Source organism: Bombina bombina, chromosome 6 (genome assembly GCF_027579735.1).
Source record: "Bombina bombina isolate aBomBom1 chromosome 6, aBomBom1.pri, whole genome shotgun sequence".
Lineage (NCBI taxonomy): Eukaryota > Metazoa > Chordata > Amphibia > Anura > Bombinatoridae > Bombina > Bombina bombina.
Window position 1 is genome coordinate 474,997,696 of NC_069504.1, and position 7,500 is coordinate 475,005,195.

A 7,500-nucleotide genomic window follows, 5' to 3' on the forward strand; every position below is an offset into this window, starting at 1 on the left:
ACTGTCTCTTTAAATGTTAAACAGAGCACACTTTATTTCTGAATGTGTGAAAAACTATGAAGGAAATATCCAATCTTTATCAAATTTTCACCACAGTGTCTTAATGCCTTAAAAGTATTGCACCCCAATTTTCAGGATTTTAACCCCTTAAATGAGGAAACCGGAGCCGTTTATCAAAACATAATTTATGCTTACCTGATAAATTCCTTTCTCCTGTAGTGTGGTCAGTCCACGGGTCATCATTACTTCTGGGATATTAACTCCTCCCCAACAGGAAGTGCAAGAGGATCACCCAAGCAGAGCTGCTATATAGCTCCTCCCCTCTACGTCACACCCAGTCATTCGACCGAGAACCAACGAGAAAGGAGAAGCTAAAGGGTGCAGTGGTGACTGGAGAATAATTTAAAAATTTAGACCTGCCATAAAAAACAGGGCGGGCCGTGGACTGACCACACTACAGGAGAAAGGAATTTATCAGGTAAGCATAAATTATGTTTTCTCCTGTTAAGTGTGGTCAGTCCACGGGTCATCATTACTTCTGGGATACCAATACCAAAGCTAAAGTACACGGATGACGGGAGGGACAGGCAGGATCTTTATACGGAAGGAACCACTGCCTTAAGAACCTTTCTCCCAAAAACAGCCTCCGAAGAAGCAAAAGTGTCAAATTTGTAAAATTTGGAAAAAGTATGAAGAGAAGACCAAGTTGCAGCCTTGCAAATCTGTTCAACAGAGGCCTCATTCTTAAAGGCCCAAGTGGAAGCCACAGCTCTAGTAGAATGAGCTGTAATTCTGTCAGGAGGCTGCTGTCCAGCAGTCTCATAAGCTAAACGTATTATGCTACGAAGCCAAAAAGAGAGAGAGGTAGCAGAAGCTTTTTGACCTCTCCTCTGTCCAGAATAAACGACAAACAGGGAAGAAGTTTGTCGAAAATCTTTAGTTGCCTGTAAATAAAATTTCAGGGCACGGACTACATCTAGATTGTGTAGAAGTCGTTCCTTCTTTGAAGAAGGATTAGGACACAATGATGGAACAACAATCTCTTGATTGATATTCCTGTTAGTGACCACCTTAGGTAAGAACCCAGGTTTAGTACGCAGAACTACCTTGTCTGAATGAAAAATCAGATAAGGAGAATCACAATGTAAGGCCGATAACTCAGAGACTCTTCGAGCTGAGGAAATAGCCATTAAAAACAGAACTTTCCAAGATAACAATTTGATATCAATGGAATGGAGGGGTTCAAACGGAACCCCCTGTAAAACGTTAAGAACTAAGTTTAAACTCCATGGTGGAGCAACAGTTTTAAACACAGGCTTAATCCTGGCCAAAGCCTGACAAAAAGCCTGAACGTCTGGAACTTCTGACAGACGTTTGTGTAAAAGAATGGACAGAGCTGAAATCTGTCCCTTTAAGGAACTAGCGGATAAACCCTTTTCTAAACCTTCTTGTAGAAAAGACAATATCCTAGGAATCCTAACCTTACTCCATGAGTAACTCTTGGATTCGCACCAATGTAAGTATTTACGCCATATTTTATGGTAAATCTTTCTGGTAACAGGCTTCCTAGCCTGTATTAAGGTATCAATTACTGACTCAGAAAATCCACGTTTTGATAAAATCAAGCGTTCAATTTCAGCTTCAGAGAAATTAGATTTTGATGTTTGAAGGGACCCTGGATCAGAAGGTCCTGTCTCAGAGGTAGAGACCAAGGTGGACAGGATGACATGTCCACTAGATCTGCATACCAGGTCCTGCGTGGCCACGCAGGCGCTATTAGAATCACCGATGCTCTCTCCTGTTTGATCCTGGCAATCAATCGAGGAAGCATCGGGAAGGGTGGAAACACATAAGCCATCCCGAAGGTCCAAGGTGCTGTCAAAGCATCTACCAGGACCGCTCCCGGATCCCTGGATCTGGACCCGTAACAAGGAAGTTTGGCGTTCTGTCGAGACGCCATGAGATCTATCTCTGGTTTGCCCCAACGTCGAAGTATTTGGGCAAAGACCTCCGGATGAAGTTCCCACTCCCCCGGATGAAAAGTCTGACGACTTAGGAAATCCGCCTCCCAGTTCTCCACTCCCGGGATGTGGATTGCTGACAGGTGGCAAGAGTGAGACTCTGCCCAGCGAATTATCTTCGATACTTCCATCATCGCTAGGGAGCTCCTTGTCCCTCCTTGATGGTTGATGTAAGCTACAGTCGTGATGTTGTCCGACTGAAACCTGATGAACCCCCGAGTTGTTAACCGGGGCCAAGCCAGAAGGGCATTGAGAACTGCTCTCAATTCCAGAATGTTTATCGGAAGGAGACTCTCCTCCCGAGTCCATGATCCCTGAGCCTTCAGAGAATTCCAGACAGCGCCCCAACCTAGTAGGCTGGCGTCTGTTGTTACAATTGTCCAATCTGGCCTGCTGAATGGCATCCCCCTGGACAGATGTGGCCGAGAAAGCCACCAAAGAAGAGAATTTCTGGTCTCTTGATCCAGATTCAGAGTAGGGGACAAATCTGAGTAATCCCCATTCCACTGACTTAGCATGCACAATTGCAGCGGTCTGAGATGCAGGCATGCAAAGGGTACTATATCCATTGCCGCTACCATTAAGCCGATTACCTCCATGCATTGAGCCACTGACGGGTGTTGAATGGAATGAAGGACACGGCAAGCATTTTGAAGCTTTGTTAACCTGTCTTCTGTCAGGTAGATCTTCATTTCTACAGAATCTATAAGAGTCCCCAAGAAGGGAACTCTTGTGAGTGGAAAGAGAGAACTCTTCTTTTCGTTCACCTTCCACCCATGCGACCTTAGAAATGCCAGTACTAACTCTGTATGAGACTTGGCAGTTTGAAAACTTGAAGCTGGTATCAGAATGTCGTCTAGGTACGGAGCTACCGAAATTCCTTGCGGTCTTAGTACCGCCAGAAGAGCGCCCAGAACCTTTGTGAAGATTCTTGGAGCCGTAGCCAATCCGAATGGAAGAGCTACAAACTGGTAATGCCTGTCTAGGAAGGCAAACCTTAGATACCGGTAATGATCTTTGTGAATCGGTATGTGAAGGTACGCGTCCTTTAAATCCACTGTGGTCATGTACTGACCCTTTTGGATCATGGGTAGGATTGTCCGAATAGTTTCCATTTTGAACGATGGAACTCTTAGGAATTTGTTTAGGATCTTTAAATCCAAGATTGGTCTGAAGGTTCCTTCTTTCTTGGGAACCACAAACAGATTTGAGTAAAACCCCTGTCCGTGTTCCGACCGCGGAACCGGGTGGATCACTCCCATTAGTAAGAGATCTTGTACACAGCGTAGAAACGCCTCTTTCTTTATTTGGTCTGTTGACAACCTTGAAAGATGAAATCTCCCTTTTGGGGGAGAGGTCTTGAAGTCCAGAAGATATCCCTGAGATATGATCTCTAAAGCCCAGGGGTCCTGGACATCTCTTGCCCAAGCCTGGGCGAAGAGAGAAAGTCTGCCCCCCACTAGATCCGTTCCCGGATCGGGGGCCCTCGATTCATGCTGTCTTAGGGGCAGCAGCAGGTTTTCTGGCCTGCTTGCCCTTGTTCCAGGACTGGTTAGGTCTCCAGCCTTGTCTGTAGCGAGCAACAGCTCCTTCCTGTTTTGGAGCAGAGGAAGTTGATGCTGCTCCTGCCTTGAAATTACGAAAGGTACGAAAATTAGACTGTCTAGCCCTAGGTTTGGCTCTGTCTTGAGGCAGGGCATGGCCTTTACCTCCTGTAATGTCAGCGATAATTTCTTTCAAACCGGGCCCGAATAAGGTCTGCCCTTTGAAAGGTATGTTAAGTAATTTAGATTTAGAAGTAACATCAGCTGACCAGGTTTTCAGCCACAGAGCTCTGCGTGCCTGAATGGCGAATCCGGAATTCTTAGCCGTAAGTTTAGTTAAATGTACTACGGCATCTGAAACAAATGAATTAGCTAGCTTAAGTGTTTTAAGCTTATTTGAAATCTCATCTATAGTTATTGAGTCAAGAGTTTCTTCCAGAGACTCGGACCAAAAAGCGGCCGCAGCCGTGACAGACGCAATACATGCAAGGGGTTGTAATATAAAATCTTGTTGAGCAAACATTTTCTTAAGGTAACCCTCTAATTTTTTATCCATTGGATCTGAAAAGGCACAGCTATCCTCCACCGGGATAGTGGTACGCTTAGCCAGAGTAGAAACCGCTCCCTCCACCTTAGGGACCGTCTGCCATAAGTCCCGTGTGGTGGCGTCTATTGGAAACATTTTTCTAAATACAGGAGGGGGGGAAAAGGGTACACCGGGCCTATCCCACTCCTTAGTAATTATCTCTGTAAGTCTCTTAGGTATAGGAAATACGTCAGTACCGCATAGTATCTATCCAGCCTACATAATTTCTCTGGGATTGCAACGGTGTTACAATCATTTAGAGCCGCTAATACCTCCCCTAGCAGTACACGGAGGTTTTCTAGCTTAAACTTAAAAGTTTGAAATGTCTGAATCCACTCTATTGGGATCAGCTCCGTCACCTGCAGATTGAAGCTCTCCGTCCTCATGTTCTGCAAATTGTGACGCAGTATCTGACATGGCCCTATTATTATCAGCGCACTCTGTTCTCACCCCAGAGTGATCTCGCTTACCTCTAAGTTCAGGTAGTTTAGACAAAACTTCAGTCATAACATTAGCCATGTCCTGTAATGTGATCTGTAATGGCCGCCCTGAAGTACCCGGCGTTACAATATCACGCACCTCCCGAGCGGGAGATGCAGGTACTGACACGTGAGGCAAGTTAGTCGGCATAACTTTCCCCTCGTTGTTTGGTGAATGATGTTCAATTTGTACAGATTGACTTTTATTTAAAGTAGCATCAATGCAATTAGTACATAAATTTCTATTGGGCTCCACCTTGGCTTTAGCACATATAGCACAGAGATATTCCTCTGAGTCAGACATGTTTAACACACTAGCAATTAAACTAGCAAACTTGGAAATACTTTTCAACTCAATTTACAAGTAATATGAAAAACGTACTGTGCCTTTAAGAAGCACAGAAAAAAATTATGACAGTTGAGTAACAATGAACCGGAGAAACTATAAATCAAATTTTTCCCGGTAAAAAATACAATTTAGCAAAGGATTGCCCCCATTAGCAATGGATAACTAACCCTTAAACAGCAGAAAAAAAGTACAGAAAATAAACGTTTTTTATTACAGTCAAAGCACAATCTCACAGGTCTGCTGTGAGTGATTACCTCCCTCAAAATAATTTTTGAAGACCCTTGAGCTCTGTAGAGACGATCCGGATCATGCAGGGAAGAAAACAGACTTGTGACTGAATTTCTGATGCGTAGTAAAAGCGGCAAAATAGGCCCCTCCCCCTCACACACAACAGTGAGGGAGATCAGTAAACTGTCTTAAATTAAATAAAACGACAGCCAAGTGGAAAAAAACAGTGCCCAAAACAATTTTTTCACCCAGTACCTCAGATAAATAAACGATTTAACATGCCAGCAAAACGTTTAACATCAAATAAAATGAAGTGTCATTAGAAAGCCTGCTGCTAGTCGTTCCCACTGCAAGATAGGCTAAAAGTTTAATGCATATAGTATTATCCCAGTGAAGTGCCATTCCCCAGAATACTGAATTGTAAATATACATACATGACAGCCTGATACCAGTTGCTACTACTGCATTTAAGGCTGAACTTACATTATATCGGTATTGGCAGTATTTTCTCAGTCAATTCCATTCCTCAGAAAATAATATACTGCTACATACCTCTTTGAAGGTGAACCTGCCCGCTGTCCCCTGATCTGAAGTTTACCTCACTCCTCAGATGGCCGAGAACAGCAAAATGATCTTAACTACGCCGGCTAAAATCATACAAAAACTCAGGTAGATTCTTCTTCAAATTCTACCTGAGAAGGAACAACACACTCCGGTTCTGTTTTAAAATAACAAACTTTTGATTGAAGGTATAAAAACTAAGTATAATCACCACAGTCCTCTCACACATCCTATCTATTAGCTGGGTGCAAGAGAATGACTGGGTGTGACGTAGAGGGGAGGATCTATATAGCAGCTCTGCTTGGGTGATCCTCTTGCACTTCCTGTTGGGGAGGAGTTAATATCCCAGAAGTAATGATGACCCGTGGACTGACCACACTTAACAGGAGAAATAACAATTTTTAACCCCACTACAGTCCCAGCCACAGCGTTTGCTGCGACTTCACCTGTCCTTAGGAGTTATAAGATACCAAATTAAGCCTTCCAGGAACGTTTTCAATGATCACCAGACCCTCTCACATGCAGCTGCATGCACTGCATCCAAAAGAAACTGCGCAATTATGGCGCGAAAATGAGGCTCTGCCTGCTATAGTGAAAGGCCCTTCCTGACTGGAAAGGTGTCTAAACAACTGCCTGGCGCATAAAAACGTTCCCCCACAATAAAAGTTTTATAAATCATCTCTAGATTTCATAAAAAACTTAAATAAAGCAATCGATTTAGCCCATAAGAGTGTCAACCAGTGTATAGCCCATAATAAGCCTCCATTCTGTTAAGAGTCTAAGAAAATGGCTTACCGATCCCCAAGAGGGAAAATGACAGTCTTCTAGCATTACACAGTCTTGTTAGAAATTGGACTAGTCATACCTTGAGCAGAAAAGTCTGCTAACTGTTCCCCCCAACTGAAGTTCTCTGGGCTCAACAGTCCTGCGTGGGAACAGCAATTGATTTTAGTTACTGCTGCTAAAATCATACTCCTCTTTTAAACAGAACTCTTCATCCCTTTCTGTTTTAGAGTAAATAGTACAAACCGGCACTATTTTAAAATAACAAACTCTTGATAGCAGAATAAAAAACTACAATTAAACACCACATACTCTTCACCATCTCCGTGGAGATGCTACTTGTTCAGAGCGGCAAAGAGAATAACTGGGGGACGGAGCCTGAGGAGGGGCTATATGGACAGCTTTTGCTGTGCTCTTTGCCATTTCCTGTTGGGGAAGAGAATATTCCCACAAGTAATGGATGACGCCGTGGACCGGACACACCAATGTTGGAGAAAAGGGCTAGATTTATCAAGCTGCGGCAGATACAGGAGCGCATATACGCGCCCCTGTCCGCCGCAGTTCGCCTCTGGCTGGGCGAATTTCGCCGGAGGAATTTACCATTGCAAACGAGCGCTATTTTGCGCTCGTGTGCAATCTCACCCCTGCCTGCGCCCAGCCAATCACGAGCGGGCAGGAGCTGTCAATCTCCCCGGTTGGACTAGACCGCGGAGATTGAATTTCGCCACCTCTAAGGTGGCGAAAGGTTAGGAAAGGTCTGATGACCGCTGCTTGTTAAATACGGTGAGCAGGTTCTCTTGTGAGAACCTGCAGCCGTAGGGGCTCAAAGGCTGGCGTAAGCCTTTGATAAATCGACCCCTTAGTGCAGTGTTTTACAACCAGTGTGCCGTGGCACACTAGTGTGCCGTGAGAGATCCTCAGGTGTGCCGCGGCACATATTTTTTAAACT

General features: G+C 44.3%; 1 protein-coding gene across 3 annotated transcripts in view; it reads right to left on the reverse strand.

Annotated features, from left to right (window-relative positions):
• IREB2 (iron responsive element binding protein 2) overlaps positions 1-7,500 on the reverse strand; it is a gene marked incomplete in the record, with an annotated part of 432,524 nt that overhangs the window by 51,328 nt on the left and 373,696 nt on the right.